A 15,660-nucleotide genomic window follows, 5' to 3' on the forward strand; every position below is an offset into this window, starting at 1 on the left:
ATCTGCAAGGAAACTAACAAAAATGTTCATCCATGATCTACCGCTTCAATGCACTGGTCGGGTATCTTCTGAGGTTGATCTAGATGACTGATGCAGACTACAGCTCCAAAGCCTGACTTTCAGTGAAAACAAACACTTGAGTCAAGGTATTGTGTAAACTGACACTGTGTGTCTTTTTTTTATGGATGGAGGTGGAAATCTTACAAAGACACTGCCGCGCCAGGTTGCAGCGTGTGGGATTCTCACCCACTAAAACCACCCCCACTTTCTCCTTTTTTTCCGGCCCCGCGGGACGGCGGTCCGGCGGGAAAGCATTACTTCGCAGGGTGAACTGCGCTTTAAGCAACCAAGCCTTTCGTTCTTCGCGTCCTCCTTACACGGTCCTTCTCTTCCAAGTTCCTCCTGTATTCTTTTGATTGCGGAAGTCACCGCACACCAGTTACCCTCCGACTTCAACATTTCCCCGACGATGTTCTGCGGGCTTAGGTTGGTTTTCAGGGAGTCTTCCAAACTCCTCCTTTCTGAGAAAAATCGCGGACGCCTTTCGGTATTCTGCATCCTTTTCAGGAGGATTCATTTTCCTTGTCTCGTACAGGCAACGTGTCTCACTTGCCAGAATACCTCGGCTGCCTCGGCCAATATTGTTCTGAAGGCGCTGCACACCCTTAGCGCCATTAAGCGGTAAGTCATATTTGCCCTCCTACGATTACTCTCACACGCTAGTGCTTCCTCCCAAACTGGTGCCGCGTATAATAGTGTCGAGCGAACCACTCCGGCCATAACTAATGTGCGACTGTATCTTGGGTCTCCAATGTTAGGCATCATCCACGCTAATGATACGCTGGTGTTTGCCGCTTTCTAACAGGCATAGTCCAGATGTGCCTTGAAATTGATTTTAGCGTCAATCATCAATCCTAGGTATTCGATAACCAGTTTCGAAGTAATAACGTGACCACCAACACGAATATTAATCGCATTCCTCTTCCTACGATTGGTAATCAAGACCGCCTCCGTCTTTTATTCCGCAAGCTGAGCCATCTCCAGCCACGCTTTTATGGCGCTAATGATTTCGTTAGCGTACTCCTGCGTACTGGTGTACTACGTGGAAAGGTAACTGTCTAGGAGCTTAGTCAAATAACTAGGGACACCCGTTTTAGCCAGTGAGCTTTTTATTCACTCCCAACTTGTGGAATTGAACGCATTGTTTATGTTCAACGTCACCACGGCACAGCATTTTTTAGACGACATCGCGTCTCGAGCCAGCTTCAAAACAACGTCTACGGCGTCGATCGTTGAGTGGGCTTGACGAAATCCAAATTGTCGCACCGATAGTCCATCCTTATATTCAATGATAGGGAGCAGTCTGTTGTAGATGACCCTCTCGAGCATCTTTCCTACCGTGTCGATAAGGCAAATCGGTCGGTATGATGATGGGTGTCCTGGGTGCTTATTCGGCTTCGGGAGCAAAACTAGTTTTTGCCTCTTCCACCGGTCGGGGAAAACTCCTTCTACCATGCATGTTACAAACACGCAATCGTTACACACATTTTTCTCGGAGACGGTTATAGCGATTGACACCAAATTTTGTAGAAAGGTGGGAACTGTGAACGCTCACACATACAGTGAGTTACATCCTTTTACGTGGAATTTAAGGGGGAGTCTATTCAAATAAAGTTAATAATAGTATATTACTATATTTTTTTGTAATTAGCTGAAAGCCCCCCCTTAAATTCATCCTAGCACCACAAAATCTAAGCTATGATGTAGAGCATGATCTTACCAAGTTTGGTGGAAATCGCACTATTACTAACAAAATTATAATACGTCAAAGTTGTTGCTTCTTTGCAAATTCAAGACTATGAATGTCAATATCATCCAAAAGTGGATACTCTAACATAATATATGGCTATATTACGTGCTACGTACTAAGAAATACACAAAACCTTTCGTACCTGAAGCGTCCAGCTTCCGGTTTCCCGACTTGTTTTTTATTGCATAGAACGTTAACAAAGCTATCCCAGAATACGCTGCTCGTACATTTTATGAGTGTAAAACCGAGTGATTATCCGGTACAGGCTCAAGCTCGAACGCCTAAGGAGTAGCCATTGCGTAATCTTGTAGCGTTCGATATATTACGTATTTATAAATACTTGGCGTCAGTTTCCTGTACGAGTGCAGTTGTGTTTGTAATAACTGAAATTTGCTTGTAATTACGAGTGGGGAGTGTCTCCATATCAGAAAGGCAACTTTCCAAGCGCGTTTTTCTCAAAACGACTTTTTTTCACATTTACAGAAATTTTAACTCAAAAAGTAATGAACCGATCATTATGAAATTTCCTTCAAGTGAATTTCCTCAATAAGGAAAATGCAATACAAAAGACATGAGAAGATGTCAAAAAGTAATATCCAATAGTGCTTTAGGTAATTATTGACATTTCTGCGTTACCAGATACTTTCCCAGGAAGTAAGATAACAAAGAAATATTTAGTGCATCCATAAAAGCGATAATGTAATAGAATATTTGAATATTTCGTCAAAAACTGGATTAATAAAGTGTAGAGCAGAAGAACAGACAGATAATATTGTCAACCAGATTGTAACATCTAATTTTGGGGTACAAAGTGACACTGTTTGCCTTTATCTCAATTCATAAGCAAACCACTCTCATTAATTTATTTCTTAATAAACGAATTCATTCTCTCTAATATCTGTATCTACACCAGCCTTATCTTAATACAAAAAAGATATAATCGCTCTGTAATAAGGTTTATCTAATCTGCATATCAAAAGTCCGACAGATACTTTTCCAATCTACAGAAGGTGACGGCTTAGTTGATTGGGTCAATGTCAGGGTTATTGCTCGTTGATGCCAAAAATGGCAAGAGTTGTACAAATGCGTCCAATATATCAAAATAAAGGTGAAAACGTGTTCGTAGTGATCATGTCTATAAAGGAAAATCAAGTTTTATCTATTTTCAAATTACAATACGAAATTACACGAGCATGATCAGATAATCACATAAATATTTACTATAGCTAATTTTTTCAAAAGGTTTTTCATTTCAGTTTTGGTCTTCCTATTTTATTTTTATTTATTTAAATTTTTAGGGTTTTGTAATAAATGCTGTCAAATAAATGCAAAATTTTTTAAAAGTAATCAAATTAGTATTTGTATTTATTTTTAAATTCGGTGCAAATGTGCAAATTAAAATAAAACTGTTCCGATTCTTCTTGGATTTGGCTTTTTTTCTAGAAAAATGTAGAGTAATGAAGAAGTAACAGAGTTCGATTAGTACACATATATCTTTTCAAGAGTCGTACTTAGTCATTTATAGTGAAGAAAACCAAAACCACTTCACACCACAAGCGTAAAGCACCACTTATTTGCTGTATTCTTTCTATTCGTGTGCAGCAAAATAAAGAATTACTTTAGACCATCAAAACCTTGAAAGATAAAAGGGCTTCCTCTGAAGATATTAAAATTAAATTTGCTGATCAGCTCCAGGAATCCAATGCCACGAAAATGTGAAGGTAATTGCAACAAAAAAAAAGTTAATTCGTAGACAATAACGAAACAAGTCAATGGTTGTTTGTACTCGGGTCGAAAGTTCACCTGCATAAATTCATTATATCAAATCTGATCAAACTGTTATAACCTTGGTTTCGCATGTTTTAAGATATTTCTCGTTGGTAGCGTGTCAATTCAATTATAAAGTCATGTTTTTAAACTGGCTTTTGCACGAGAAGCTTAAGAAAGATATTGGCAGGTGTTTTCAAACATTTTCTGTTTGGTTTGGTGTCATGCGTAATAAACTTAAGCAAACTTTATTCAATAAACCAAATGAAATTGCTAATTAATTACCGTCAGTCAACCTGCAGTGAGCATGTTTAACAAAGAAAAAAAATCGAATAAGTGATATAAAGCCCGAAGGTGATGTTAAGCATACCTGACAAAAGCCTGACAATTCACTTGTAAGGAAAGAGAACACCAAAAGTAAATTCCAAGACGATTTAATAGTTATTACTAGGGATAGGCAGTACGTTCAAAAATTAGAAAAATTAATCTCGCAGTTTGAAAAAGAAAGTAGCATTACCTGGTAATAAGAAGTTGGCAATAGATAAGTGCTATCTAAAAAAAGGAATAATATTCTTTTACAAGTTATTATTAGGTGTAACCAACAAATAACGCAATCTCTATAGACCTCTGCAAATCTAACTGACCACATTGAACTCAAAAAATTTCATAATTTTATGAGACCCTTTGGAATTAAACCCTCTTAAAAAAGAACAAAAAAGCTGACTGACGTCCAGGGCCGAGACAACTCATCAGATGCTGCCTCACCTCCGCCCTGGGAGCAACGTGACCGAAAGTAACGACAGATGGAAATCGCTCCACTTAAATATAATCGCAACCGCGTTTGCGCTGCTCCCAGGGCGGAGGTGAGGCAGCGTCTGATGAGTTGCCTCTGCCCTGGACGAAACCGTCAGTCAGCTTTTTTGTTCTTTTTGAAAACTTGGGTTTGACTCAAAAAAGAGGAGTCCGTGGACTACAAAAGAGGAAGTTAGTTGCTTGCAAAGTGGTCCGGTCCGTCACTAAGTTGGTGCGGACTCAGGATTCCCAGCATCCTCAACAAAAATGAACCCTTTTAAATTATAAGATCTAGTTAAAAATGTACTTATCAAAAAATATTAAGCTAAGGTTTCTTACCAGGGCAGAGTCAAATCTTCAGACAATGCCTCTCCTAAAAGCCGTCTTTGCCTAATATTTTTTGAAGTTTAGGTGCTAAGTGCTAATCGAGGGGTCCGTGGACCAAAGAGAGAGGAAGTAAGTTGCTCCCCATTTGGTCCTATCCGACATCAAGTGATTCGGACTTAAGACCCCTCTATCCTCAAATAAAATATTTTCACCTCTGGCAAAGCTTTGGCCCAAAGTATGAGCGGATTCACGCTCAATATAAAAAGCAGTCATGTCATGTTCTGCGAATTATATAAAAGAGCATTTAAAATCTGCTAGCCGCTTCGATCAGGCTGCTCTCAGGGCAGAGGTGAGGCAGCGTCTGACGATTGCCTCTGCCCTGATAAGAAACCGTAAAACCGTCTTTGCCTAATATTTTTTTAAATTTGGGTGATAAGCCTTAAACGAAGGATCCGGGCCACAAAAAAAGGGGAGTAAGCTGCTCCCGATGTGATCCGGCCCAACATCAAGTGAACGCGGACTTAGGACCCCTCCATCCTCAAACAAAATATGTACATATCAGCGATTTTCTTAGTTAAAGAATTCGTACATGTTAAATGATTCCCTTCCGTCAGCACAAGGATGTTAATACCAGAATGAACATTTTTATTAAAGGTTTTTTTTTCAGATATGTGCTTCATGTGTGGCTTTAGACATGTAGGTCACAAACGCTAGTTCGTGAATGAGAATTAGTCGATCATATTCACAGTTATGTTGTTGTTCTATGTTTGTCAGGCATTAGTCATGAATGGTTTAGGGTTATGCATGTTTAGTAATTATTGAGTTGATAATACTTAAGTCAGAAAAATTAATTCTCAATGATACATGTAAGTGTTTTTTAGCCGTTATCAAAAGTTGATTATGATGACCAGGACGCATTCTAACTTTAAGTATGCAAAAAGATAAGATCCGGAAAAAACAGAATGCATTGTAGAATCGAGGGTGATTAAGGTCCGAAAAACCAACCAGTATTCCTTCGAGTAGCTAAGTGGCTACAATACATTTCAGGTACCCCCAAACGATGGCGCGTAGGTGTGGTTGACGCGCTATACCCCACCAAGGGATAAATCGCAACCATATATAAAAAATACGCCCTACTTCGTCGCCGCGATGTCGCAGCATCGTATCATCGTATGATTTTAGTCCCACCAACAAGAGATCCCTTCCGAATTCGTTTACAGAACAACCCTCAGTTCCAGCTTTTCACTCGCAAGAATCCACACAACCCCATGGCCCATTTTCGATCAGGGGGAAATTTGCCTGATGGTCGCTATGAGTGTAGTGTTGGGCATTGTCGTGCTTAGTTTGACATAACACCAATAAATGTAAATGCCAGCTATTTCTGCCCTAAAGAATCCGCCATAAAGGAACTCTACAATTTCTACGATGACACGCTTTGAATTCCACCAAACTCATATTTCATCTTTGACCCAGGCTGTGCTGTTGTTACGATAAAGATCTCTATTTATATATGGTCGTCGTAAATTCCTATATGGAAAATTGGGCGTAAACGGCAACTGCGCGCCGTAGCTATCGGTTCCTGACAACATGCTTCAACTCAGCTCACGGTTTTCAGAGAAGTTTGTATCCCTCCTGCACTGTTCTGCAATACCTAGTTCTAAGTGGACCCGCTCATCAGCCGCCCTAGAGTACAGAGTTTCATTGTATGGCATAATTCGCAAAGCAGTTGTCGTCCTTTCTCGATGTAGGACCCACCCATTGCCAATTCCGCCTTCTCACCAACACGAGCACATATACCATACGCCGTCCCAGTTCTTCATTAGTTATTGTCTTAGGCCAGAATTCCCCGATAAAACGACACAGACGTGAGACAGAGTGGTGATCATTTCCCATGTATTATTCTCGAATTATAAAGACAGAATATTGGACAGAATATTTAATACCGATGTTGAGACAGTTGCATTTCCAGATTTTAAATGGACAACGAAGATGGATTTAGTGCTATTAGTTCGTTAAGCAACGTCAATTTTGATGCCTGGTTGACAGAAACAATACTTCCTAAATATACTGTTGTATAACTTTGTAACCCACAAGACATTCTGCACATTAATGCAAGTTGGAAGAGTTCGACGGCTAGTATAACAGGTAACCTTGGGATTTGTTGGTATTTATCTTCAATGTGATTCTAACTGCTTCCTCTGACTAAAGCAGTATAAAGAATATCACCGATAGAAAAAGTGTAGTTGATAAATTAATGTGGTCGGTATAAGAGGATCCAGAGCGAAAACACTCTATTCTATGTCAATCAAACAGCATTCTATGGCGTGAAAACGCTTAAAATCCTCCAATTGTCGCTTTCAAGACGGGAGCTCGTTCTCGAAATCTTTACGAGCAACCCCTTCTTCTACTCATTGAGAAAAGCCTTGGATCCTCAGCTTTCACGGTTAATTAGAAGTAGCAAATGTACAGAGACTGTAGGAAAGTTTCGCTTGAGAGTGTGGATAATTTCCAAGAGCAGCCCGGAAATTGCGATGTCATACCATACCACTCTCCAAAAGGTGGGGCTTTACTGGATGTTTATTTATTATTCTATTAAGGGAAAGTTGCACCGCGTCCTCGAAGAACTATTTTGCCCCTTTTACTGGTTATAGTGCACCTATTGATTATAGTATCTCAAGCAGGCCTATAACCGTTAGGAATTTTAGTATGTTCCCTACTTCCAGATCTTTCAGCTTTGCATCTGGTATTAAGTGTTCTCCCAGATGTCTCGACCTACTTTGCATAAGTGCCGGACACTGTCCCAGGACGTGTATAGAGGTTTCGTCATACTCCTCACAAAACTTGCAGGCAGTGTCGGTAGATATCCCTAGCTTCCCTAGGTGATAGATCAGCCGACAATGACCAGTGAGAATTCCCACTATGATCCAGAGGTTCTTTTTGGTGAGGTTTAAGCAATCCTTTGTACGTATGGGTTCGTATCCCCCAATAAGCACCCTGCGCCATCCCTTGTAGGCCCGTCCAGTATAGTTAACTCAACCGTTGCTCTTCATTTCTTAAATTCATAGCCATGAAACCGTTTCCGATTCCACAGAAGAGTTCTGGCCCGTGTAAAGGCGTCCCTGCTTCCTTCTTGGCTAGTTCGTCTGCTGCCTCGTTGTTCTTTGTTCCCTGACTTGCGAGCTGAGTTCGGTTCTTTCTGCCTAGATTACCGCCATTAATCATTGGCCTTACTACTGCAGTATATATCCAAAGTATGATAGTATCTTCGTGCTGTAACTCCATTTTTTTCCTGCTGTGGTCCTACAAGTCATCAGAGCCCAGGTGCTTCCAGCATGTGGCTTTCAGAGTAATTTTTGGTTTAGCGTAATTCCCAAATATTTGACCTCTGTTTCTCGTTTCACCTCCATTTTATATAACCTGATGGTCCACAGGTGATCAAGCTTACGTCTAATAGTGAATGGTGCTATAGTGGTTTTGGCTAGATTGATCCGCAGTCCCACCTTCCAACACCAAGCACTAATAACCCTTAATCCAATTTGAATTTTATCACATAGGGTATCCTCATACTACAGATTAAAACAATGTCGTCCACGTAACCCTGGACTTGTATTCCAGTATTTGTTAACACGTCCAGGAGTTCATCCACATCAGCGGCGATTGTACCCCACCCTGTGGACAGCCTTGAGTGGTGTTCATTATAATAGAATTTGTACCAGTCGGTACCTCTATTTGCCTGCTTTCTAGCATTTGGCGCATCCAGAATGCCAAGGTGTTTCCCACTCCTTTGCGGCTCAGGGCATCCTGTATCTCTGTATGCGATGTGTTGTGGAATGCTCCTTCGATATCCAAAAACGCGCACAGTGCAATTTCTTTTGTTTCTATGGCATCCCGTAGTACCTCTGTCAGCTGATACAGAGCAGTTTCAGTTGACCGTCCTGCCCGGTAAGCGTGTTGACAGTGATGTAGGGGATTACGCTTTAGAGTGTTAGTTCGAATATAGTTGTCTATGACCTTCTCCATCGTTTTGAGTACGAACGATGTTAGGCAAATTGGTCTAAAAGATTTAGGGTGAAAAGGATCCTTTTTACCCGCTGTCGGAATAAAGACCACTTTTGCACGTTTCTATGCCCTTGGTTTGTATCCCAGTCCTATGCTCCCCCTTACCACCCTCAGAAGAAACTGTAAGATAATTCCTAGGCCTCTGGATAAGTGCTGGGAAAATGCCATCTACTTCGGGAGATTTCAGTGGTTTAAAAATTCCCACTGCCCATCTTAGCCTAGCTTCTGAGCATACCCCTTTTGCGAGTTTCCAGCTCTCCTTCCTTCCCCTTTTATCCGTTGTTGGGGTGTCAGGCATAATGTTGTCGCCTGCCACCGTAGGGTAGGACCCCGGGAAATGAGTTCTGAGAAGTAAGTGTACCTTGTCCTCCTCATTCTCGGATGTTAGACGATTGACAATTGTAGTGAAGTGCTCCTTCTATCTATGACTCTTCACAGATTCATTCCAAGGTATAAAATCATCGGGGTGCTCTTTCATAAGGTAATATTCCGTTTGCGGTATATTCTGCTTCCCTGGCCAACATACTGGTACAATTCGTCTTGTATGGTGTACGCCACGCCACGTGCGCTAGGATACGATCATTGGGATGCTCATCTACAGCGTATAGACGACGCGAGAGAACCCAAAATGGTGTTCAAAGAAAGACGCAGTCACCGTCAAAGGAGAGTTGTTATTAAGTATTAGGAATCGGAGGACGTGGTCACTTGACCGAGCTAATATAGGTAAATTTTAAAAAGCCAAGATCCTATGCGGACTGTAGTGTTGTGAAGAAAGATTAACCAGTTTTTTCAGAGATGTGACTATTTTTCCAGGTATATCAGGCTTAAAGTGCTTGGGCTCTTATTTTTCGAAACAGCAAAATATTCTATGGAACTTACAGTTTATACTGCCCTTGCTGCTCTGCTTTCCATACATGACATCCTCAATTTTTTCAGAACTTTGAACCTATTACGTAAGTTTGAGCGATTTCAATTTATCTAGTGGAATTTTTCAATTACTAAATCACTCGGGGCCTTAAAATCAACTAAAAGAGGATCCAGCGAGTAGAAGAGAAAGTCAAATTACCTTCAATCCGCAAATGAGAATACTCCGTTTACTTAGACATCATTTTTTCCAATATTATTACTGCAGTTTACCCATGATATCTGAACTCGCTTCTAATAAAATTCTTATCTAATTAATATTATTCCCGGGTATCGCACTTTAAACATTTCTCCATTCTTCAATCATTTTTCGAAAAATAATAAATTTAATAATAATTAAAACTCCGCCGAAGCCGGTCCCAAGCCCGGTTGTGAAAGGAGGAGGGATGAATAGCTTCAGTCTGAATGGCTGTACGCCACCGCAGCGTCTCAGGGGGTAGGTGAGGAAAGTGCAGGAACTTTGCAGTCTTGCAGATTACTCACTAAGGAAGCTATCTACACACCTGGCAGCTAGGGATAAAATGCACCACCAAAAAATGAGAAGAAGGAGAACTTTAAGGTCCGGTACGGATAACCGGCGGGAGTCGTCTGACTTGGTGACTGGGTCGGGCTCTCGTAATGGACAGCACGGCGTCGAAACCGCTAGTCGTGGGGCGGTTCGACGTCTAGGCGCCACGACGACCAGGAGCGCAGCTCCGCCTGCTGGAGCTGTTTCGGCACAATCTGTGGCGACCACTTCAGCAGGTTCGCGTAGGAAGCGGATGAAATGGACTGAAGAAATGAACCTCTTCATCATCCGCTCCTACTACGAAATAACGGCGGGGGCGGGTACAACATCTTACCGCCCCTTGTTGCACCAGAGATTCGTCGAGCGTTTCCCGCAATTCGCGCACGTGACTGTGCAGCGAGTCGCAGACCAGTACCGCTTCATCACTCGCAGTGACACAATCCCGGCCACCATCAGGGAACGTGTTCGACTTGAAGTCATCGGGGAAACTGGTGACCGAGAGTCGATGGGGGCAGAGGCGGCGGCATCAACAACACCACGCCGCACTGCAGGCAACAGGTTCAGTACTCGCCGAAGCACTCTTCTCCACCGTCCAGCTGAGGTTTCCGCTGAAGTTCGGGACGAATTCCAAAGAGCGTGTATAGAATTCTCGGATATGGATCCTTTGCATAGACCAGGTATTCCCAGGCTCTATGCATCTCCAGCAACTCCGGGAATTCTATCTCAAATCAATGATGAGATTGCGTCTCGACTGTGTGCTGATATGTCGCTGCTGCAACTACAATCACTTGTGTATTGTGGTGCAGTTGCGGCTATCAGATTGCACGGTCAGAAGATTCGCTTTCGCGTTATTGGTTTGAGTGACAAAAGAGATCCACCATGGAAAATTCGTCTGGAACGTCGGCGGGACTCACTAAGGCAGGACATTGCTAGACTGATTCAGATCAGCACTGGCAATGCCAGCCGACGGGTGAGAAATAAAGTGCAGAGGGTTTACCGGAACTATGCCATCCCCTGTGAGACACCCGTAGTTGAAATTCTGGACACACTAAAACAGAAACTTTCTGGCATATGCAGTCGGTTACGACGGTATGGCGAAAGTTATTCCAGACGTGTCCAGAATGCAACATACGCGAGGAACCAGCGGAGCTTTTTCAGATCTCTCAACGAATCCCAACAGAGCGCCCAGACAATACAGTTCTCGGTGACGGAAGCGAAAGACTATTGGGGTGGACTTTGGGGGTTACCTGCCCAGCATGCTGAGCATGCTGAGTGGATCACCGCCGAAGGCACCCGCCATGCCAATACACCTGGCATGAATTTCGCGGATGTTACCGAAGAGGAAGTTCGACGAGCCATAAACATCTCGAAGAACTGGAGGGGCCCAGGTCTGGATCGGGTGCAGAATTTCTGGTATAAGAAATTTACCAGCGTACACAGTGGGTTGGCACGCAGTATAAATGAGGTCATGAGTCGGCCGGAGGAATTTCCACCTTTCCTCACTGCGGGAATTACCTACCTTATCCCTAAGAAGGACACGGTGCAGGACCCCGCAGACACAAGACCGATCACTTGCTTACCAACCCTCTACAAATTCATCACGTCCATTATTAGTGGAAGGATCAATGCGCACCTCGAGACCAACAACATTCTGTCCGAGGAGCAGAAGGGCTGCCGAGTTGGGTCAAGGGGTTGCAAAGAGCAACTCATTATCGACTCGGTAGTTGTAGGACAAGCAACTAGAGGCCAAAGAAACCTCTTCAGTTGCTATATCGATTATGCCAAGGCTTTTGATAGCGTTCCGCATACCTGGCTAATCGACATCCTACATCTGTATCGCATTGATCCGAAACTAATAAAGTTTTTGGCGACAGTCATGGAAGGGTGGCATACCACCTTGTCAGTCCGTACATCTGAGGGTGCTAATACCTCAGAGCCCATCCGTATTCGGAGGGGCATCTTCCAGGGGGATTCATTGAGTCCTCTTTGGTTTTGTATGGCACTGAACCCCCTTTCATGGCTACTGAATGATGCTAGAGGGCATGGTTTTGCAATAAAATATGGCCTACGTGCTAAGTGCGAACTGACACACTTGATGTACCTAGATGACATCAAGCTGTATGCTGGTACTGACAACCATCTTAGAAGTCTGTTGCGAATAATAGACATGTTCAGCCGTGATATTCGGATGGAGTTTGGATTAGACAAATGTCGAATCCAAGCCATTCGCAAAGGTCATCACGAGCCGCATGCCGGACATAGCATTGGTGACCTCCACATCGAAGCTATGACCGAGACAGACTTCTACAAGTACCTAGGAATTCTGCAAGGAACCCATGCTCGAGTTGGTGATCTGAAGGAAGCTCTGCTGTCCGAATTCCTGCGACGTGTGAAGCTGGTGCTGAAATCGCATCTCTCGGGGAAGAATAAAATAAGAATACTATCCCTTCACTGGCTTATGCATTCGGAATATTGCCGTGGACGAAGACCGACCTGGAAAACGTCCAGCGGCGGATACGGACAACTATGTCCAAATTCCGAATGCATCACCCAAAGTCTGCCGTGGAGCGGATGAACCTGCCTCGTGACATCGGAGGTAGGGGCGTGGTTGACGTGGCGGCACAACATCATCGCCAAGTCGACTCGCTGCGCGCTTATTTTTACAATAAAGAGCAGGCGAGCCCCTTGCATGCGGCTGTCTGTAAGGCAGACTGTGGACTGACTCCACTAAACTTGAAGGATCGATCTTTCAATCCTCTGAGTGGGGTGAAGTCGGACCAGGAGCGGATCGAGGAATGGAAGTCGAAGGCAATGCACGGTAAACACGTGAATTGTCTTTGGCAGCCATTTGTCGATTTGCATCTGTCGAACAGGTGGCTGTGTGCTGGGGAGCTCTTTGCTGAAACGGAGGGGTTCATGTGTGCCATTCAGGATGGCGTGGTCGCCACCCGAGCTTATAAAAAGCTCATCATGAAAGAACGGGTGGAGAACGACCAGTGCAGAATGTGTGGTTCGGCGTTAGAGACGTTGGACCATCTCATTTCTGGCTGTACTGTTATGGCACCGGTGCAATACATCACCAGGCATAATGCTGTGTGTAAGGTTATCCATCAAAACCTTGCATATAAGCATGGGCTGATCACGGGGACATGTCCGGTTTACCGATATGAGCCGCAAGCAGTACTTGATAGTTCTGCTTACAGCATGTATTGGGACCGGCAAGTTCTGACTGATCGCCATACAGCACACAACAAGCCTGACGTACTGTTAGTTGACAAGACGGGTCGCTCCGCGTATATTATTGATGTTGCTATCCCCCATAATAGCAACATTGAACGGAAATACGTGGAGAAGAAGGTGAACTATGAGCCATTGGCTCGTGAAATCAAAGAAATTTGGCGTCTCGAGCGGGTGGTTGTAGTTCCCATAATATTGTCAGCTACAGGTATTGTACCTAAATCCCTGACGGCTTCCCTTGATGTCCTGGGACTTTCGCACAGTCTGGTTCAAACCATGCAGAAGTACACCATTCTGCATACGTGCTCGATGTTGCGGGGAGTACTCGACGGATTCTCCCACTGATCTACCACCGGCCACCACCACCAGTGCCCCTTTAGTTTTTAAGTAGGTAGGATCGTCCGAGCCTAAATGCTTGGCACTTAGTGCTAGTATTAGGTAAAATCCGGCATCTGCCGAGATTGTGATAAATTAAAATTATTTCTAATTCCGGAAATTAAATTTGTTCTTATTTATTTAATTCTGTCCGTTTAACCATCCAAAAAATTTCTCGCAATTTATACCTTTATTCGGGTCTACTAGATTCTTAACTCCCACATTTTCAACCATAGGAGTCGCTTATTATAGTCAACTCAATTTTTCACAAAAACATACTCTTCGGGTGCTACCTCACGCAGTGCCTTTATGAAGAATATTTTTTGTGTTAGGCATTGCTGAAAATCTGAATATCGTCACTTACCGATTTATATTTTTTGAAGCTCAAATTAGAAGTTCGGCGCCAAGTACTCAGCAGTCACAAACAGATAAAATTTTTCTTTGAAAGGCACTAGCACTCTATTCTTGTTAACTTCCAAACAAGAAATATTTCTTTTGCAATAATTTTTTAAATTTGAGACACTCAAACTTGCAATCTATTTCCCAAAAACACTTTCCAAATTCACATTCACTTTTCGAACCACGTAACCGTTACGATCACTAGAATGCTTCCGTTTCAGACGAGTCTAAAAACTCCACTAACCAAGTCGTTAGATATCAGCGTTACAAAAGGTTCCCGTTCTGATGGGATCTCTGGCCAAACAATAGCTGGCTGATACGAGGTATCTCACGCTCACCTCCAACAATGCATTGAACCTCCGAACGGCTGATAACAAAAGATACTATCGAAGCTGCTGGGTAATCTGCTGTAAGAGTCCACTCACGCACGTTGGCTCACGGCCATGAAAACTGCGCGCGCAAATTGCCTCAAATCGAGCGAACAATCAAATGACCAGAGTCGACGCTTCACATACAGTTTTGGACAGCTGACAGGGAGGCAGGCGGCCACCACTCAAGGAAATTAGTACGCACCGAGTTGGATTTCAGTTCAATTAATGCAACTGCAGTCAACGGTACTTAGAGCAAATGGACAGTAAGTCGCGTGCAATTGCATGCGAGATGTGCGGATCAAGTGCCCGGACTCTGTTCAGGGGACAAGCGTGGACACTGCAATGGACGAAGTGCGTCACTCGCGGCTGATCAGACTGACGTGCACATGCAGAACGCACCGGACAGGCACTCAGGTAAGGCTGGGCAGCGGTGGTGGCGACTCCCAATGGCTGCAACAGGGTCTACCGCGCTAGATCCCTTCCTCAATGGACTCAATCGAGCGACAGCTAATCAACAGAAACTCGTTCGCAGGTAAGAAGTCCTCGACATACGCACTAATTACACATGCCACACATCAGACATGAAAGCGTCCTCCAGGTGTTTTCAGGTGTTCCTCGCACGACGCAGGCAGCAAGCGGACATATACTATCAAGAGAGACGGGCACACATTACACACGCAGAACGATTGAGTCGCGCACAGTTTCTACACAGTCAACACGCTACAGACATTCCTCGAAGACTATTCACGACAGTTATGAAGGCTATTGTGCGGCCGCCGATGGAACCCAACTCACCACTCCACTCATGTGAACTCTCGGCTGGGAGTAAAGTGGGCCCCTATCCACATATTGTTGCTAACAAACGCAGCGTGCTAAAACCGCGGCCCGGAGAATCCCAAGTTCGAAATTCGAAACCGCATGGAGGCGAGACTGAGAGTGCCCCGTCCCAACCATCACTAATAGTAGCTTTGCAGCCAGAGCGATGACGTCATACCTTAACCACTTTACCATTCATCCATTTTCGAAAATCGAACAGCCAAACTCCCCGTCCCCATCGGTGGGGATCAGCTCGTCTGCAAACTAACAGTCGC

The 15,660-nt window shown here is 43.7% G+C and overlaps 1 protein-coding gene across 1 annotated transcript in view; it reads right to left on the reverse strand.

Moving 5' to 3' along the window:
• Window positions 1-15,406, reverse strand: part of LOC119656513 (MICAL-like protein 1) — a 322,282-nt gene extending 306,876 nt beyond the window's left edge. The window contains exon 1 of the mRNA XM_038062849.1: window positions 14,164-15,406. The gene's annotated coding sequence lies outside the window, so the exon portion shown is untranslated. The remainder of the gene's footprint in view (window positions 1-14,163) is intronic.
• Between the last annotated feature and the right edge of the window lie 254 nt (window positions 15,407-15,660).

Source organism: Hermetia illucens, chromosome 5, assembly GCF_905115235.1.
Source record: "Hermetia illucens chromosome 5, iHerIll2.2.curated.20191125, whole genome shotgun sequence".
NCBI classification, from domain to species: Eukaryota; Metazoa; Arthropoda; class Insecta; order Diptera; family Stratiomyidae; genus Hermetia; species Hermetia illucens.